Source organism: Acomys russatus, chromosome 16 (assembly GCF_903995435.1).
Source record: "Acomys russatus chromosome 16, mAcoRus1.1, whole genome shotgun sequence".
NCBI lineage: Eukaryota > Metazoa > Chordata > Mammalia > Rodentia > Muridae > Acomys > Acomys russatus.
In genome coordinates this window covers 34860090-34881197 of record NC_067152.1, presented here as the reverse complement: position 1 = coordinate 34881197, position 21108 = coordinate 34860090, and the positions used below count along the sequence as shown (strand labels likewise).

Sequence of the window (21108 nt, the reverse complement as noted above, 5' to 3'; positions counted from 1 at the left end):
GTGTGTGTGGTATGTGGTGTATAGTGTGTGTGGTGTGTGTGTGGTGTGTGTGTGGTGTATAGTGTGTGTGGTGTGTGTGTGGTGTGTGGTGTATGGTGTGTGTTGCGTGTGTAGTGTATGGTGTGTGGTGTGTGTGTGGTGTATAGTGTGTGTTGTGTGTGTGTGTGTGTGTGGTGTATGGTGTGTGTGTGGTATATAGCGTATGTGGTGTGGTGTATAGTGTGTGTGTGGTGTATAGTGTGTGTTGTGTGTGTGTGTGTGTGGTGTATGGTGTGTGTTGCGTGTGTAGTGTATTGTGTGTGGTGTGTGTGTGGTGTATGGTGTGTGGTGTGTGTGTGGTGTATAGTGTATGTGGTGTGTGTATAGTGTGTGTGTGGTGTATAGTGTGTGTTGTGTGTGTAGTGTATTGTGTGTGGTGTATAGTGTATGTATTGTGTGTGGTATATAGTGTGTGTGTTGTGTGGTTTATAGTGTGTATGTTGTATGTATAGTGTACAGTGTGTGTGGTGTGTGTGGTGTATGGTGTGTGTGTGGTGTGTGGCATATGGTGTAGAGTGTGTGTGTATGTGTAGTGTATAGTGTGTGTGTGTGTGTATGTGTAGTGTATAGTGTGTGTGTGTGTAGTGTATAGTGTGTGTGTGTGTGTGTGTGTGTAGTGTATAGTGTGTGTGTGGTGTGTGGTGTATAGTGTGTGTGTGGTGTGTGGTGTATAGTGTGTGTGTGGTGTGTGGTGTATAGTGTGTGTGTGGTGTGTGGTGTATAGTGTGTGTGTGTGTGTGTAGTGTGTAGAGTGTGTGTAGTGCAGTTGAAGATGTCCACTTCACATTTTCTGCAGCTCCAGTTCCTGGGGTCTCTCATACAACGGTGGCTCAGAGGTCAACATTTCTGAGCCATCCGAGAAGATAAAGAAGCTCACATGCAGATCTGGGAGCTCGCCATCTATGGTGTCTTGAGTTCTTACTCTCCTCATATCCTTCCTGTAGGGTAGAGACTGTCCTCAAAGTAAAGATTCTATAAATGTGGCTCTGGGTGAACCGCCCTTCTCTCAAAGGTTGGGTGCTCTCCAGTTTAGCCTCTCTCTTGTGGGTTTGTAAAATGATTTTGTTTTGTCAAGTTTATTAGTTATGTCAGATAAGTTATTCAATACCCACTACTTTGCCATCACTTGAAGCACAACTTGATGCCATCTTCATGGCCTTTACCTTTACTCTTGTATAACGAGCATCTTCCTTTTTCCTGAAAGAATCACACACCTGATGGTGACTCTCATGCCTTCTCATCTGGCCTGGATGTCTGATTCTGTGTAGATGTGAGGAGGAGGTGGTTGCAAGGAAAGTGGAGCCCAGGGAGATGCCTGGGGATACTTTTGGGGGGGTGTGTATATGCACGTTTGCATACACAGGTGTGAAGTGGGGGGGGGTGTATATGCACGTTTGCATACACAGGTGTGAAGTGGGGGGGTGTGTATATGCACGTTTGCATACACAGGTGTGAAGTGGGGGGTGTGTATATGCACGTTTGCATACACAGGTGTGAAGTCAACCTCAGGTGCTATTCCTTGCCTCGGAACACCTTGTTTTAGAGACAGGGTCTGTCACTTGGACTGGAGCTCATTGGTTAGATGAGGCTTGCTGCCACTCTAGAACTGCGATTACAGCATATTTCGCTATGCTTGGCTTTTTATTTCTAATATGGATTTTCAAGACAACTCATGTCCTCAAGCTTGCATGGTAAGCCTTTGACCAAATGAACCGTAACTCCCCCTCCCGCTCCCACCTCTATTTGAAAACTTCGTAAGCATCTATGGGGAATGCCATTGGGCTAAACACAAGGGACCCTTCATGGCAGAGACGACATCATCTATACTTGGCTATTAGGGCCAAGAAAACAAGTTGCACAAAGTGAAAGGTCAACAAGTGTTGACTTGACCCGAATGCCAGTTCATGTCCCTGCTCCCAAAGAGCTCGCAAGACAACATGCCCATAAAAACAGCAACAGCAATGGCATTTCATCCAGAAACACAACCACCTAGGACAAACGATTCAGCCTCGATTGAAAACAGCTGTGCGATGGAATGGCCTGCACATTAAAAAACAGCACTTAGGACTGGAGATAGCTCACGGGTGAAAGCTCATGTCTCACATCTGTAAGGCCCTGTTCATAATCCTTAGCACCGCATAAGCAAAACAAGAAGTGTGTCTAATCTAGCAATGTGGTGTTACGGTATAAGCCTCATAATTTGGCCTCTGTTTCTCCAACTTCAAATGGCTTGAGGAGGTCCTGTATGTGTCATCAAGATCCCGTGTGGTCCCAAACTCCATCACTGTTAAGGACTCAAACTTGTTTGTGGTTTAGAGAGCAAAAGGGTCCCCATGACTCCTCTTGCAGGGTCCTGATTTGGAGCTTGAAGCTGAGGAGTGACCATGGTGTGAGTTTAAGCCCTGTACAGACCAGAGTCCTGGCCACACAGAAGGTACTGGCATAAGCAACAATCAATTGGTCAGCTGCAGCTCAGCTAGGGCTGAGGTCCCCCAGGGACAATCACTAAAATAAGAAGGTTTAATCCTTATGGAATCAAGGTGGCAGAGGGGTGGCGGTGACAATGGGAGGGTAATAAGCCATCACTTACTATGTGCCCCCTGTGCTGTGCTGTGCGCATCACAAATGTGATGGAGATAAGAAACACTGAGTGGTGAAGCTGGATGTGGTGGCGCACGCCTTTAATCCCAGCACTTGGGAGGCAGAGGCAGGTGGATCTCTGTGAGTTCGAGGCCAGCCTGGTCTACAGAGCAAGTCTAGGACAGCCAAGGGTGTCTCAAGAAACAAAAAAGAAACATTGAGTGGTGATCTAAGTATCGTGCTCCATCAAGCTCCAGATTGCTCCGTTACCTGCTCCACTCACAGTTTCCGTATCACAATGAACAACAACTCCTTCCAGTTGCTTCTGCCAATTCCTCTGGAGCTGCTCCTACATTCTGTGCAGCACCCACACCATGACGAGATCACAGCCCAGCTGATTTACACCTGGGGTCTGCCCCTGCACTGCCCTTTCAGGTACCCATGCCACAATTCGATGATAGCTGTACAGTCATTTCTTTCAGGAGAGGGGATTTTAGTTGTCCACTAATTCAGTGGATCAATCCAGAGACCATGGCTCCAGGTCAATCAGGGCTCAGGTCTGCAAATTGTGAACTTGGGAAAACGTTCCTTTCATGAAGTCATAGGTGTTGCCTTCCCCCTAGCCATCTCGTCTAGCTCAGGCCTGAGCTGTGTGGAGAGGCCGCCAGCTCTGCTTTGTTTCTGTCTACAAATACAATGCCCTTTCCCCCTGCCACAGAAACACTTGGGGACTCTTGGGATTCTGTGGTCCCTTTGGATAGAATTTCTCAAGCCTGGTTTCCATAGCCTGGGGGGAAGCACCTCTCCATGACCCAAGGGGTCACCCAGTGGGGATTATCTAAGAGAGGGGTTGAAGGGTGGCAGGCTCCTGTGTCCGCACTGGACAGTTCCACAGGAACAAAGGATGCGTGCAGTTAGAGACGATCCGAATTCTTGGGTAGTCCATGATGATGTTTCCACCAAGGGGAGGCATTGCAACTAGCTACACATGGGGTTGGTGCAATGCAGTTTTTGTTGCTCTTCAAAAAAAGAGCTTCAAAAAAGCTTAAAAAACTCCCATTGATTTTTAATTAGAAAAACCTCATTTTAGCCGGGCGGTGGTGGCATATGCCTTTAATCCCAGGACATGGGAGGCAGAGGCAGGCGGATCGCTGTGAGTTCAAGGCCAGCCTGGTCTGCGAAATAAGTCCAGGACAGCCAAGACTACACAGAGAAGCTCTGTCTGAAAACAAAACAACAAAACAAAACAAAACAAGAAAAAAAAAAAAAAAAACCCTCATTTTAACCTCTTATCCCCCTTTGGTCATTCCAAAGACACAAAAACTCTGGATTGGTACAATGGGATGTCGTTGCTCTAGACAGGGTTTCGATATGCAGCCCTGAGGTTGCCGCTAACATATGGCCATGCGCCTGCTTCTGTATTCCAAGTGCTAGGATCACAGGCACGCAGTGCCACACCCAGCTGCTATACTGTGATTCTTATTTCAATGAGTTTAGCTTGTTTCTGGGGCCAGGGTGTGAAAGGGGGTGCTCTAGAGTGGAAGTGAAGACTGACTGTGGCTGGCTGCAGGGGGAGCTTTGAAATGGACTTTCAAGGGGATGCAGTTTGGGGGATTTTGACGCAAAGACCTAGTCTTTCCTCATCCTGAAATGCTGGTGTAATTTTCTTTTTCTTTTCTTTGCTCAGAGCTGAAGATTGAACCCAGGGCCTTGTGGTTGCTAGGTAAGCGTTCTACCACTGACCTAAATCGCCAACCCCCTGGGGTGATTTTCTAAATTGAGGTAGTGTCATAGAAGGGGGACAAGGCAGGGCTAGGCCTAGTACTATTCCATGTGAGGTAGACAGAGGTTCTGTCCCCATATCAGGAGGGGACTAACTTCAGTCTATGCCACCTTGTGAGGCTGCAGAGCTGGTGGAAGCTATGTCCAGCTCCATAGGCTGCCCTGGTTCCAATCAGGTAGTCAGGTAAGAAGAGTGGGTGGCTCGGGTCACTCAGGAGGGTAGGGAGGTGAATAGGTTTTGTGGGAGGTGTTGGGAGGGGCAGAGTTAGGGACATGTTTGATCTCTTCCCAAAGCAGGTCAGTGTCACATTCATGCTCGGTGGCACCGAGGCTTTGGAGCAGGTCAGTGTCACACTCATGCGCGGTGGCACTCAGGCTTTGGAGCAGGTCAGTGTCACACTCATGCTCGGTGGCACCCAGGCTTTGGAGCAGCTCAGTGTCACACTCATGCTGGGTGGTACCCAGGCTTTGGAGCAGGTCAGTGTCACACTCATGCTCGGTGGTACCCAGGCTTTGGAGCAGCTCAGTGTCACACTCATGCTGGGTGGCACCCAGGCTTTGGAGCAGGTCAGTGTCACACTCATGCTCGGTGGCACCCAGGCTTTGGAGCAGCTCAGTGTCACACTCATGCTGGGTGGTACCCAGGCTTTGGAGCAGGTCAGTGTCACACTCATGCTCGGTGGTACCCAGGCTTTGGAGCAGGTCGGTGTCACACTCATGCTGGGTGGCACCCAGGCTTTGGAGCAGGTCAGTGTCACACTCATGCTCGGTGGCACCCAGGCTTTGGAGAAGGTCAGGTACCTGCTGCTCATTCTTCATGCTAAGGCAGCCATGTACACAGAGGGCACCTACTCCTTTTCCCTCTTAAAGGGGTATGTGCACACATGTGCACTTGCCATGGCGCATGTGTGGAGGTCAGAGAGCCACCTTGGGTGTTAGTCCCCATCTTCCAACTTGCTTTTGAGACAAGGCCTCTGTTGTTTGCGACTGTATGTACCAGGCTGGCTGGCACACATGCCCCCGGGGATTCTCCTGTCTCTGCCACCTTTCTCTCCATGTCTAGCTTTATGCAGCTTCTGGGCCTCTGGACTCAGGTTCTTATGCTTGTGTGGCACGAGAGCCATTTCTGCAGCCCCGGAAGACATCTCTTAAATTTACAGAACAATATTCCCACGATGAGCAGTTGAGAAAGACATGTCCTAATCCACAGTTCATAGGAAACCTCATCCTACTGTGCAAAGGAAGTGTTTGTTTATCCACTAGCCTTCAGTGTGCCTAGCAAGCCTCCTCTAGGGCCAGGTTTGGCACAGGCAGGGATTTCACCCTGTCAGGGTTGCTGTTCCAGTCTCTATAGACAAGTCATAGAAAGCTCTAGTAAGTCTGGGATTAGAAGGTTTTCTGGGTGCTTCTCATCTTAGAATCACCCACCTACATTTGTTTGTTTGCATTATTATTTATTATTATTAATTTATTTTGAGACAGGGCTCTGTAGCTCTGGCTGTCCTCAAATTCTTAAGAGATATGCCTGCCTCTGCCTCCCAAGTGCTGGAAAGAACCTTTAGATAGCCCCAAGAGAGCTTGTAAGATCATGAGCCTAATATGAGTCTAAGTGCTCCCCAGAGGATCTAAGGTGGTCTCTTGCTGAGTCAGCGGGAACCTCCATCAGTTCTCTGATATGACCCAGACTGTCTCAGGACACTCATCTCTTCACCTGCAAAGAGGAGGCAGTGAGCTCTGTCTTCCACAATGGCCACACTGGGGATTCAGGGAGCCATGCCTGTCACGGGGACTTGCCCACTGAAAATGGTAACTGTTTAACAGGAGGACAATTTGTGGTTCAAAGTTTGCATGTTTTGTCTTATTCAAGAGGAAACTCAGCCAGTGACTAAGGTTAGGCTATTTCAACCCCATTTTTTACCTATGAAAGGGGCAGAGGGAGACCCCAGGCTTATTCTGGAGTCACCCCTACCTCCTGCGGATCTGGAGGCCATTGGCTTGGCCATGCTGCTATCTTGGAACATTTTATTTTTCAAGTGAAAAAGAAGAAACTAATAGTTAAATCTGTTTTCTGGGCCGGGGACAGCCCTACCAGGAGAGCAGGTATCTATCTCTGCCTCCCTCTGAAGCTCCAGCCCATTCACATCCCCCCTCAGTTGTCTTCCCATCAATGATCTCCAAATGGAGAAGCAGAGGCATTGGCAGCGTGCGGGTCTGATCCTCCACGTCCACAGCATCGCGAAGGTATCCCGTCTTAGTGAGGTCCCTGTGCGAGACACTGAGTACCACTGGCTGGACAGCAAGGACCACTGGCTGCCTCACATTTTACTCTCTCATCGCCAGAGATTAGCTACTTATTGCTTTCCTAAGATTTTTTTGTCACAGGCTCTTAGAGCTACAAAGTCCTGAGAGATACAGATAAAGGGCTTGCACAATGCAGCCTGCCGCCGCCCATCTCCCTACGTCACCCCTGACGACACCACCACCTGGAGCCCTTGGAGGAAGGAAGGAAGGATCGCCACCTTCAAGAGAAAGGAAGGCCTTCCTAGATGGCTATTCTCACCTTGTAAAGTAATAGCAGATGATGTTCCAAAGACAAAGAATTTCCTCCTCGGCCGGCCACGGCTGATGGTGGAATGTGCCAGCTGCTTCCTGGACCCTTTCCCCACAGTACAGAAGACCCTCCCTCCAGAGAACAGAGGAAAACCAGAGTCTGGGCACGAAAGGGGGACTGCTTGTGACCCAAGACATAAACCATTTGGAAGGAGGGCCAGGACTCCCCCCTTGCAATTCCCACCCCATTTTTCAAACTCTTGCCCAACACCAGGCTCTTGCACGTACAACTGTTTGGGATTCTGGCCAATTGTTGTTCCCCTATAAATGCCTTATCAGATGGTTTATGAAATTAGGCTTGGTTGCCATATAGCGTATTTCCAAACAAACACTGTTTCCAGGGCTGCTAAAGGGGAAGCCTTTGAGTCTTACCAAATCACAAGGCACATCAAATACTGAAGAAATTAACTTGCAAGTGGCCAGTGAGGCAAGAGTAATGATAACATGAAATAATAATGATAATAATAATAATAATAATAATAATAATAATAATAATAATAATAAGGAGAAGAAGAAGGAGAAGAAGTTGGGGGAGGCATGGTCCTTGTAAGGTTAGTAAATTTATAGTGTACTGTGGGATAAACAGCAGGGCAAAGGACCCAAAATTTGGGGTCTAGACTGAATTTGACAGGCAGATAGCCTGGCCTTTGATTTCAGAAAAATCAAATTACGTTAAGAAAGTCTCAGCTTCCTCATCACTTAAAAAAAAAAAAAAAAAAAAAGAGATAGCCAGTCGGTGGTGGCCACACCTTTAATCCCAGCACATGGGAGGCAGAGGCATATGAGTTTGAGGCCAGCCTGGACTACAGAGTGAGTTCCAGGACAGCCAGGGCTACACAGAGAAACCCTGTTACAAACAAACAAACAAACGGGTTAATAAAGAAGCCACATGCGTCCCTTAAAAGGATAAAAGAAAAAGGAGGTAAAAGCAGGGAGAGGCTTTCTCTGGATGGCCACAGGGCAGCAGGTCCTGTCAATGGATTAAAGGGTTGTAGAGGCAGAACTTCCCATTATGATGGCGAAAATTGGGGAGGTGCAGTCTGTATACAGCAACCTATCCCTTGTTAGCTCCGTGTGCCAATCCTACTCAGGGGATCTGCACGTGTGAGGCTGGGCCACAGGCCACTGGCTCAGTGGTGAGGAGGAGGCTGAGTGGGTTGGCTGTGGTAGGAGGAAGCAATATATGGGAGGGCAGGTACCTTCAGGAGGAGGAGACTGTGAGTGTGGCAGGTGCTTTGACATCCAAGTAGATGCAGCAACTGGGAAAACAACCCCAGGCTGCAGAACTATGTCTAGAAAGCCCCCTCTCATTCCTCCAGAAGTGTTTATCAAAGTGTACTGTTTGTCAACTCAACTTTCATGCCTTGGCTTTCAAGGAGCGCAAAAGTCCATGAGATACAAATCAACTGACACTTACCTCATAGCGCATTAGGAGTCATAGCAGAAAGGACATAAGGAGTCAAAGCAGAGACACTTTGTCCTGATGGGGAAAGCTAACACTAGCTGAGTCATGAGGAACAGGTAGTTGGCCAGAAAAGAGAGCTCTAACAGAAGAAACAGCACACCACTGTGCCAGGAACATGAGACCACATGGTCCAGCCAGGAGGCTTCAGAATGGAGCAAGGCAAGGGATGCCCGTTGGGCTGGCGTGTTTCCTTCCCTGGGAAATCATGGAGTTAGCACCTGTTGGGGTTTGGGCTGTTAATACAAAGGTGGAACCAGTCTATTAGGGGAAGACACCAAGAGAAAGGCCACACTGTAGGAGCAGGATGTGTCCACTCCTCATGGCTGCACATAGGCAGAATCTGTCTATTGCATAGACTGAGGTTTGGGGTATAGGCAGGAGAAGAGATGGTCAGAGGAGCTGGGTGTGGTATAAAACAGATGCAGAGTGGCAAGAATGGTTAAGAAGCTACTGTCATAGAAATGACAGGGGCTTGAGCCATACACGGCAGTGGCAATTAACCAGGAAGCAGATGAGAAATCAGATTGCTACAGGGACAGTAGAACTTGCAGAAGTTGTGACTAATTAGATGTAAGGATGGTGGAAGAAAGATGACTCAGGGTATACTAGGCTTCTGTTGAGGTAAAAATGACAAGGTTGGTCCTGGACATTGAGTCTCATTTGTCCACTGGACATGAAGGTGGAGACATTTGGTAGCTGATTATATGGGTCTATGTTTAGGAGAGAAAATAAATGTCAGAGTTGCTGAGGTGGCAGAAAATGTTCTGGATATGGTATTAACCACAGGGGAATAAGGTCTACAGAACCAACCTTTAGGGGAATGGAGAAGAACCCATACGGAGCAGCACAATGGCTGAGATGTAGAGTGGAAACCAGCCAAGGAAGAAGAGTTCAAGAAAGTAAAAAGGAGCTGGGCAGAGGTGGTACACACCTTTAGCCAGCACTTGGGAGGTCAAGGCCAGCTTGGTCTACAGAGCAAGTCTAGAACAGCCAAGGTTACACAGGGACACCGTCTTGAAAAACCAAAAGGGTGAGGACCTAAGTTTGGAGTCCCAGAACTGTACACAAAAAGCCAGGCACAGCGGCGAGTCCCTGTAATCCCACAGATGGAATGGGAGAGATGGGAGGCGGAGATGGGTTACAGCCCATGAGGTTCTGGCCGGATTTTTTTTTTTTTAAATGTGGGTTCCTGTCAAACTGAGGTCCTCATAGTCACACAGCAAGCTCTCTTATTTACTAAGGCATTTCCCCAGGCATTAAACATTGACTTTCCACTAGCAGCATTTAGATAATTCAAGCTCAGAAAATGGCGATAGAGGGAAATTATGCTGCTGGAGCAGGATACTCGCATCATGTCTAACCACCCAGGGTTCCATCCCACAAAGCATGGGAGCCACAAGTGTCCTTAGAGGCTTGGGGTAACTGAGAGATTCCATAAACAGAAAGAACATGCCTTTTGGGGGCTGGAGAGCTGGCTCAGCAGTTAAAAGCAGTCTGCTCTTCCAGAGGTCCTGAATTCAATTGCCAGAAACCACATGATGGTTTACAACCATCTATATTTGGATCTGATGCCCTCTTCTGTCATGCAGGTGTACATGTAAACAGAGAACTCATATGCATAAAAAAATCTTTAAAAAAAAGAACATGCCTTTTAAACTAAAGGTATGTAGAGAGGGCAAGAGACCCTCTCCTAGCTGTTGACTATGGGGCAAAGCCTGTTGAACACCTTGCTTTATGAATAAAATTTTATTGGAATGAAGGCAATACAAGCTCCATGACTGCTTTTATATGATGGCCACAGATCTGAGGGTTGTAACAGAGTCTATGTGATGAAGCAAACAATACTTAAACCTGGCTCTTTACAAGGAAAATCTGCTCTGCTCCCCTCCCCTCCACAGTCCTGCGTGAAAATGGTTGATCCTGTCTTTGGCAAAAGAACTCCCCATCTATGTATCTAGATAAAATGCCCAGAGCTTATCTTAGATCTAGTATACACTTTCTTTAGCAACCAGATTTGCAGAAGGAAGGATGAGTAAACAGAGGCTCCAGGCTGAAGTCACGGGACACATCCAATTACAGGTGCTCAGGCTGTAGCTCACAGGTGACAGTGGTAGGCACAGGCTGACACTCTCAGAGCAGAGCAGTGGGGATAGCTGAGGGGACCTGATAGCTCCTTTCAGATGAACTTTCTGATCATCCCTGCTCTAAAAAGAAGGAAGAGGAGAAGGAAGAAAAGAAGAAGGGACGAAGAAAGAAAAAAAAAGGAGGAAGAAGGAAAAAAGGAGGAAGAAGAAAAGAAGGAAAAAAGGAGGTGGAGAAGGAAGAGGAAGAAGAAGAAAAAGAAGAAGAAGAAGAAGAAGAAGAAGAAGAAGAAGAAGAAGAAGAAGAAGAAAGAAGCAGTAGTAGCAACAGCAGCTTCCAATAGACTGATGAGATGCAGGTCTATCGAAGCTAAGAGGACTTCTTTGTCTCAGCTATTGCACAGCTAATAGTAAAGGGGACACAAATTTTTGCAGAGCGTCACATGTCTGTCTGTCCTTGGCAGCAACTGAAGAGTCACTCTGCTCTGGCAGCACCTCCTCTATGCTTTCCCTCCCAGTGACTTCTCAGATTGGCTGCTCTGATAGTCCTTGCCTTCCTTCCCTCCCACCGTACCCCACTGAGGACCTGATGTTTGAGAGGATGGAGCTGCCCTGAAATGATTCCAGAAGGCTTGCCCTCAAGTGGGACTGGGAAGTGGGCACTGCTGCCCTTCCATGTCAGGGTGTCGTCACTGGAACACACTGTCCCAAGACAGTGTCCTGTGTCCTGAAACCCGGAGCACTGCTACTTTCCTCCTGAAGACTTTCAGCTGAGAACATTTTCTCCTGGTTTTTATTTAAGACTTTTATATGAAAAAACCAAGATGGTATAGATTTATATACTATTTTATTTTTCTCTACTAGATGGTGACCATCTCAGGCATGGACTCAGGGCTAACCTACAGAGGTTTATGTCTTAGACACACATGGTATGAATTACTGGCTTTTAAAAAAATATTTAAGTATACAGTGTTTCACCTTCATATAATGCCCGCATGCCAGAAGAAGGTAGCAGATCTCACTATAGATGGTTGTGAGCCACCATGTGGTTGCTGGGAATTGAACTCAGGACTTTTGGAAGAGCAGGCAGTGCTCTTAACCTCTGAGTCATCTCTCCAGCCCTGAACTACTGACTCTTAAAATCAGCTAAGTAGTGGCTTCTTAGGCTATCCCAAAGGAAAGAACAGTCACCAAGCAGATCAATCATTCCACAGTGGAGTGAAAAGAAACCTTCCCCATTACATAATTATGTTCATACCCACATTCATGACTGGCCAATTTGGCAATGGTAGGCATAGGCTTCACATTCCACCTGGCTGCAGGATGAAACCACATATGGTATATGTTATTATAAAGCCAAGAAAGGGAATGAGGGTGTGAACATAAACAGGCCATGTAGGTAAAGAAGCAAGGGAACTGACTAGGGCCTGAGCCCCTGGAGTAAGGCAGGCCAAGTAACGTGGGAGGCTCTGCCTCTACAATGGATGAGGAAGATGACTGTGCCCTCTGTCTGGGTGGGCAGTCTAGGTTGTCACTCAACTTCTAGTCAGTGTGTACTAGGAATGGTGTGGGGTGGGGCATCAACTGTGGGTACCTGGCTTTCTTTAGTCTTGGAGGAAAGACCCAATTTATGCTACTGTTAGTGAAGTCACTAACTATTATACCCTGAGACTGTAGACAGGCCACGGTCCTTATCAAACCAGTCTCTCAAACCAATCATGGAAAGCCCTGAGACAGGCGCATGGGTCATCTGATAACCTAATTTTAGGAAACTGATCTTCTGGAGATGTTCTTGAAAAGTCCTTGATTCAGAAAAGCCATTTGCTTGGACTACCCAGTGACTCTGCTTCTTTCTGGCAAATTTCCACTTTGGATTATTGGTATAAAAGATATGTATGTGAGCTGAGTGTGGTGACGCATGCCTGTAGTCCCAGCACTTGGGAGGCAGTGGCAGGAGGATCTCTGTGAGTTTGAGGCCAGCCTGATCTACAAAGTGAGTCCAGGACAGCCAAGGCTACACAGAGAAACCCTATCTTAAAAAACAAAACAAAACAAAACATCTGCATGTTGAATCTTAAGCTGAAAGAAGTATATATAATAATTTGTGGTCTCGAATTTACTAGAAAGCCAAGTGATTCTTGAGATAAACTAAGTGGTTACCAAGGCTCCCTATAATTCCCTCATTTTGTGGGCCTGTGAGTTGAACCCTAGGTATTACATATACTAAGAAGTTCCCTACCAGAGAGCAACACCCTCTGTATGTGAATTTAACTTGCAACATTAAAAGAAAAAAAAAAAAAAAAAAAAGGTGGCCTCAAAAGCACAGTAAGTGTGCAGAAGCAACAACCAAATTAAAACCCAGGTCATTTGTCTTTTTGAAGACTGTCCTTTACGAACAGAGCTGACCAGGTTTTCCAAAAATATGAGTCCAGTGATGTGGGACAGAAAACAGCATCTTTGTGCCGTTCTTTTTCATGGCTCCTAGGGCCTTGAAACTGTGCTCTAAATTAGCCATCGCTAGAAGGCAGTTTCTGTGGATGCAAGGTCCACAGGTACTGTGAGACCCACCCAGTGGCACCTGCCACCGTGGAAGGCTTCATTTGCTTCATCGGACTCTTTGAACTCCTCAGCAGGTCCGCCAGCCTTCCTTCATCCTTTGACATCAGAACAACAGGTTCATCTCTGGAGGAGATGAAACAGTGCTTCGCTGCCGCCGAGCCGCCTTCACGTTCTCATGCTTAGCACAGAACTGGCTCTTCAGCTCCAACTGCTGCTGGGCTCGAGGCATATGGGGATCACACCCAGGTACCAATGTTTCCCCACTTCACACAGAAGCCCATCCCATTCTCTCATCGCCAAGAATTGGCCCTCTCCCAGCTTCAAATCACTTTTTACTATCCTTCAAGATTGTGTTCATAATCAAATGAGAAATCTTTCTTTTGACTAAATGAATTATTCCCCAGACTGTGGCTTTTCTTGATCCTTTCATAGATGTGAGAATCCATCCACATCATATCTATTTTTCTTAGATATGGTGAGATAGAAAATCACCTTAATATTTAAAAGTAAAGAATGAATTATTTAAAAAATGATGTACACCCTCCCCTCAAAAGTCAGAAGACTTAGTACCATCACTTTGAGCTTGAGTAACAGGGGCCTATTACAGGCCACAGTAAGTACACACTCTGGTGGTGGTTAGGGCTTTACTGAAGAGAAACAATCCTAAAATGGGGAGCAAAACAGCTCCAAGTATGGAGCAGCAAGGGCTGTTTATACCATATCAGCTGCAGATGACACTTCCCTTTCAGGACAGCCTGCATGGTGATGCTTCTGCACAGGGAAGCACATTGCTAATTTGACAGTACCATAGCTATTATTTCTTGCCTACCCATCCGGATGGTAAGCCTAGGGCGTGGTTTAAGTGGCTACTGTGAAAGCTAATTTAACCAGTTAGCAATTGAATCTGGCTATCATCACACATTCTTGCTCAAATCAAGTCACAGAAGCTAATACTCTTATAACAAAAGACTTGATAATGTGCCCCACGACAGTAGAATTATCCTTCTTCTTCTCAGTGGTCAGAAGGCGTGAAGTAAAATTCCACTGCCCTTAGAGGCATAATCACTTTATTAATACAAACCATTATGCCCAAGTCAACATTAAAGCATAGCCTAAGTACGTAAAACGGAATTCTTTAAATTGTATGTCAGTCAGACAAATGTGAAACCAGACTGTATTTCTTTTGCCCAAACGTTCTTCAGGATGAGAAATACTCTGGGCTTTATACACATTTCCAGGAGCTACACAGCACCTCTCAATGCGGTACCTCTTCTGGGTTGGAACCCTCTCCATTTGTTCAGCTCAGTGCTGAGCGGCAAGAATGCAGCCAAGTTCACGCTCACCCATGGCATCTCTCGGTTTGCTTTCAGCAGGTGTCATCTGTCAGAGGGGTGGATGCCAGCAGCGGAACATCCCATCTATGCCCACCCACCCAGTCTCCCTCTCTCCTGTTGGTCTCTGCAAGAGGACCTCTGACCTCAATGGCCACGTAAGACATGCTTTAAGGTTGTCGTCAGATTTCCCCTTGCCTTCTCCTGGTGGGGAAGGTCCATGTCTTATTACTGAAAAAGAACTGCCCACATTACTGTGTGGTGGTGACATCTCTCCGCAGTCTTTTCCAGCTACTGGCCACCATCATTGCTATGGGCAGTCCCAGTGGGAGCCTTGCCTCAACAGGCTTCAGAAGCTGCACTGTGGGGCTGTCTGGGTTGACCACATCTCCTTAACTGCTAAAGGCATGAGGAAAAGCAGGATTCCCTCTGTGGGGAGGAACACGTGGCAAATAAAAAACAATTGCTGACTTTTAAAAAAACTTTCTCCCCAACCCAAGTCAAATGATCAGTTTTTCTAGGCAGAAAAAAGCCACTGTCTCTTCCTCTTCTAGAAAGAGCCCATAATCAAAGCTACGTGATAGTATGTCACACCTTTCATGATTTTCTTGCTAAATCACTATTAGTAACTGTAAGTGTTAGCATCCAAGAAATGTCAATGCCAACCTTTTACAAAACAAGGAGAGGAAGACTCACTAGCCAGATTCTACCAGCATTTACTGAAACTACCCAAGAAATTTAGGGAATCAAATGCTATTATGTAGTCAGACAGTCTAACCTCTATTTCCAAAATTTAGTAAGTTTAAGGCTCCCTCCTGCCTACCCGTCCCCACTGCCTTCTTGCTGGAGAGCTAACTTGGAGCCTCATACATTTTAATCAAGTGCCTTACCACTGAGCTGTATACCAGCCAATTTTCCCTTTCAAGATGTTGTTTAATCTCCTGGTGTTCAATAGTTAAAACCCTATACTTACTTGCCTTTGCATTCTTTATTTTCATGCATGTTTTAATTTAATTTAATTAATTTCTTTATGTGTGTGAGAATCCAGTGGCGTATATATGGTGGCCAGAGAAGAGCTCTGTTCTTCCTCCACATGGGTCCTGGGGATCCCTCTCAGGCTGTCAGGCTTGACAGTAAACATCTTTACTGGCTAAGCCATCTCATGGGTCTAAATTGCTCTTTTTAATGCCATCTTTTCTACCACAAATATGTGCTCACCGTTATTTGCCTGTGTTTGTAGAGAAGGGTGCTAACCATGAAAGAGTATAATTTTGTGATTAACTGTACTGAGTCAAGGTTGAGTTCTACCTAATATTAAGTTAAAGTTGACATTTTGTTGTTGTTGTTGGTAAGAATACAAACATCTGCAAACGAGTGAAAATTCCAGAATTTCCTATCAGTAAGGATCAGAAACAAAATATTTGACTAAGTTACGTAGAGGAACTTCCTTCACGGAGGGTCAATTTTACTTATCACAATTTATCCGGAGCGCTGGTTTGCAGTGGCTACTTTTGTCAAGTTACTTTACAACAATGAGGACTTGGTGCAGCCCATATGGTGAAGGAGGAGCTTTTAGTGCTTACAGCTGGGGGTCCACGACAGTTCAGGTAGTACTGAGGATTGAACCCAGCACTTGATGCAGACCAGGTGAGCACTCTGTCTACTGAGCTACACCCCAGGTCTCTCTCTCTCTCTCTCTGTTTCTCGGAATGATCCATCACCCTTCTAGGTAAACCATGGCTTTCTAATTCAGTCTAACTCAGATGGTTGTAGTTGGCACATTCCTGGGTCCAACTCAGGACTCCTGCCACCCAAGGAAGCTCACTCCAAAGTAATTTTTTCCCCTTTCTCAAATCTATGTCTTTTAGGTGAAAACCTTGGCTCACATGTATTCCTTTGTCCTTCACAATCACCTCATTCATTCATGTGCCACAGTAGCCATGGAATCTGTGACCCATTTTCCATTCACAGAGAACCCTTTCTCTCCCTGGAGACCTGTGGCAATTTATGGAAATACTACAGGCATTTCCCAAGTTTTCCTCTGCCCCCAGCCTCTTGTCTCCTCGCTTCTCCTGTACACCTCATGCTGCTGCCAGACTGGGCTCATAACAGCTTCTCATGGAGTCATTTCTCATTTAAGGTTCCTTAATTGTTCCTGTCGCTTATAAAACCACGAACTTTCCCTCAACCACATGGGCATTGCATTATAGTGGAAAAAGCAGAAATGAGTGACTGAGGGCATAGGCGTTCTACTTGCTGCTTTTACCACATATTAGGTAAGTAGCCTTGGGCAAATTTCCAGACTTCTCTTTGCTCCAGCTTCCTTGTCTATAAATAATAATTATGAAATTGGAGATTATCATAACATATAAATAGCCTTCATTTACTGGAGGTTTATTACATACTAGACTTCTAAAAATGGGTCATCTCATTTAATCTTTTTTGTGTATGTGTTTTCAAGTTCATGTGTATGTATAGGTGTGTGTGTGTGAATGCATTTGGAGCCCACAGGAAAACCTCAAGTGTCATTGCACTTGGTTTGTTTGTTTGTATTTTTGGAGGCAGAGTCTTTGATTGGCTTGTAATGCACAACGTAGCTAGCCTGAGGGGGCCAGGGATCTGTCTACTCTGCCTTACCACACTGGGAATACAAGTGCATGCCACCACATCTGGCATTTCCTCCATGAGTCCTGTGGCCCTCCAGTCACATTACCAAGTAAGCTAAGTCCCAAGACCCTCCTCTGCTCTCTTTTGAGACAGGGTCTTACCATGAAGTCCAAGGTGGCCTTGACTTTCAGTCCTCTTGCCTCAGGGATGACAGACGCGTGCACCACAACTAGCTCATTTCATCTGCATGCTCTACCAATTCATCTACTAAGTTATTTTCACATTTGTCTTTTATTTATTTATTTAGAGTGTGTGTGTGTGTACTGTGGTGAGCTCATGCTACTATGCCTGTCTGAAGATCAAAAGACAAGCTGTAGGGACCGGTTCTCTCCTACCATGTGAGTCTCCAGGGACTGAACTAGGGTTGTCAGACTTGGTGGCCTGCACTCTCTCCACTGAGTTCTCTCCCCACACTCTCCTCCAGTTTTTAATTTAAGGAAATCTAGACTCAAGAGAAGCTAAGCAACCTACCTAGTTCTTGGTCCCTAAAGAACCTGTGTGACAGTTTTGAGCTGGACAGAGAGCTGTCAGTTATCTATTTTCTTTGTCTTCTGTCATGTGACTCTAACGTCTACATTAGAGGGCTTCCCACCCCATCCCCATCCCCATCCCAGCAACTGTAATTCAGATAATCCGGACATCTAGCCCCCAACGTGCACTGGCTGTGGTTGCATCTGGAAGGGCACTCCACACACAGAAACTGCTGAAACCTACTGCAGCCTTGGTGTCAGCTCCTCAGATGTGCTTCCTGAGAGTCCCCAGGACATGAGGTCAGGTCCACTCTTGTGTGATGGGCTTTCTTTTTGTTTTGTGTATTTGCTTTATCTTCCCCACTGGATCATAAATTCTTTATGGGTAAAGAGCTGACTGGCAAGTGGTATTCATCCTTGTATAGCGGCTGTGCCTAAGCTCCGACTCTGGACAGACGAGGCCCTCAGCAAGAGGGTGTAGAATGTTTAAACATTTGAGCAAATTATTCAAGTTTTGAAGAGTTGAGCTCAACCTTCAGTTAGAGGTGCCATCGCAGGCAGAGCTGTGATTACACTGCGAGAGGGAGATAAGGCCAATTAATCTTTTTCTTCTATCAATAAAAAGGCAGAGAGTGAACAGGATATGGTTTTAGGCGGAGTACCTAACAGCAGGGGCTAACAGTGGGTGGGCTACTTAGGTTTGTTATCTTAAGTGGCCTATTTAAAAAAAGATTTGGGGCATTAGAAAGAAAATTTGCCTTTGAAGGTGTACAGATTTAAAATTTTGTGTATACGCACATGCTCACACACACACACACACACACACACACACACACACACACACACAGAGAGAGAGAGAGAGAGAGAGAGAGAGAGAGAGAGAGAGAGAGAGAGAGAGAGAGAGAGAGAGAGAAGAGAAGAGAATATCCAACTAAGATCACAGAAAGCTATTAAAAAAAAAACCCTAGTACACCCAGTTTACATCCTAGCAGCTTCCAAATTCACATGCGCAAATGCATAAACAAAAATGCTGAAGACAGTAAGATATCGCAAGTGGGAACTCTGTTAGAGAAAGGTTCCCTGACACTGCAGGAAATGTCACTCTAGGCAGCCAACTCTGCTACCAGAGATCCTTAACTCAGAAGAGGCAGGTGGAGACATGACAGGGCAACACTGCCAGGCTTCACACAGGCACCACGGTGGCCTTCTTGGATAAATATTTTCGTTGCAGACACAATGGTAACTGATGGGCCGAAGGAGCAGTTCTGAGGAGGGTTTCCCACACAGCTGGGACACTGCAGTCCTTGGGAAACACCGAGGTGTGCAAGGGAAACCAGGCTAGGACCAGTTTACATGCAACTTGAGAAGTGACATCAGGGTTGATAGCAGGCAAATGACAGCCTCAGTCACCAGGCATGAAGCAAAACTGGGAGATGCAAAAACCAGACAAATCTTGGTGGATCTCAACACACTTATTTAAAACGAGTCTCAGAACTCGTTATCCTGCCAGGAAAATATTCTCTCTTCCAAAGTAAATGGCGATTTTTTTTTTCCTTCTCTATTTTTCCTTTCACCCCCAAATTCTCTAACTTCACTTGTTCCCTTCAGTCAAATCAACCCTTTGGTGTTCTCTGACAGTTTTGGTTGTGAGCCTAGCCTTTAAGGCGGAGCCATCTCTCCAGCCTATCCTTTGATGTTCTCTAAGCATCACTGGGTTGGCTCTTCAACCAGGAACCACCCAATGGTTGGCAGCACGTGGGAAGATGGGGACTTAGCCTGCCCCCTTGCCTTGGCTCTGTCTACACATTTATACTCATTCCCCACCCAGGCTCAGCAGAGATGAGACATACAGGAGATGGGCCTAGCAGGCCAAGCAGAGAGAACAGACTGCCACTGCAGTGGGGAGAAAGCTAACCGGGCCATTAGGAGGCTGATTCATTTGTTTATCTAGAGGATTATGCTCAACTTAGCGGAGTAGTTTTTAAGTTCTGTGGTTCAGGAAATTTCCCTCTCACTTTCAGCAAATCCACATCCTTCCCTAGGCCTAAGAATTCCCCCAGAAGAAAGGGAAGTCCTCATAAGCACAGCGAGTGGGTTCTGGCGGATCCTTAAAATAACACACTTGCTAAGATGATTACAATAAACAGTGCAAAACAAGCCCCAAACAGAGAAGAGTGGAGGGGAAACAACAGCAACAACTACTGTGGTTGCTTCCATTTTGGAAAAGACACACAGAGGACATGCCCTGACTGAATATTGCAAACTCAGAGCTTCCCAGAATGCACTTCTAAATCCTCAGTTTAACCTGTGACTGTAGACATGTGACACAGATCAACAGGTTTTTTAAACAGGAAGGAATTAAAAAAAAAAAAAAAAAACTAATCAATTTGAGATCAATATACCATAGAGCTCTACAATAAAATACAAGGTCCCAGAAGAAGCATAAGCAAAAATCAAAACAAAAAGGAACAGTTATGTGGGTCAAATCATTTTAGGGAATTCCAGGTTAAAGAGAGTTATACAGTTTTTTTGTTTGTTGTTGTTTTAAACAAAAGTTATGACAGGTCAAAGTGACACAGGGGCTTCAATTTCACTCGAATTAGTTAAACAGTTACCAAAGGTTATGTTACTTACAAATGTTATGGCAGAGTCACAGGGGCCTCTAGCTTCGCTGGAGTTCTGTCCTTTACCCTTGACAGGCTGCCATTAATGAAGGATAGTAGAAGTGTTGCTGGCGTTGGGGCCCAGGGCTTATGTGGCTTCTGGTGCCTATGTCTGCTCTCTGGCTTGAGTAGAAGGGCTCTAACCAGCTACCTCACCCATTGGGGAACAGGAGCCTCCTGAATGTGAGGGAGCACTGTGGGTTCACATTCATTTCCTGTGTCTGCTCCCCAAACCCCATCCCATGGCACTACTGGGGCTCTAATTGGGAGCAGCTCACCTGATTGTGCCAGCCATCAGTGCTCTCGTGAGAGAGATTACACACCATGTTTTACAATAGACGCCACTAGGCCTGGGTTACTTTGTTGGCTGGAACAAGTAACGCATGTGAAGCTTCACGGAAGAATATAGCATGTCACAGCTGTCAGAACATTGTAAGTCACACCAAACAGATCTTGTTGGACACTGGTTTGAGAAACTGTTTTGTGTTTTGTTGTTTCCATTGTTGTTTGAGACAGGGTGTCTCTTAGTAGCTGTGGCTGCCCTGGAACTCACTCTGTAGGCCAGGCTGGGCCTCGATCTCACAGAGATGTACTTGCCTCTGTTGCCCAAGTGCTGGGACTACAGGTGTGTGTTATCATGCCTTGCTAGTTTGAGCAACACTAAATGAAAGGGTCGAAGTGATTACCACTGGAAACATTCATCAAATATAATGGTTTGTGTTCCGGATTAGAGAAGTGAGGCCCAAGCAGGTGAAGAAAATCACCAAGGATACAGAACAGCAGAGGCCACCTGGGTGCTAAATCCTTTCCTAGATAAAGGGATAGAAAATAGGCAAAGTGGTTCTACTCCTGTCACTACAC

The 21108-nt window shown here is 46.1% G+C and overlaps 1 protein-coding gene across 1 annotated transcript in view; it reads right to left on the bottom strand.

The window, feature by feature from the left end:
- The window catches only part of Cep112 (centrosomal protein 112), a 444738-nt gene that overhangs the window by 40194 nt on the left and 383436 nt on the right, over positions 1–21108 (bottom strand). The gene's annotated exons all lie outside the window — the stretch shown is intronic.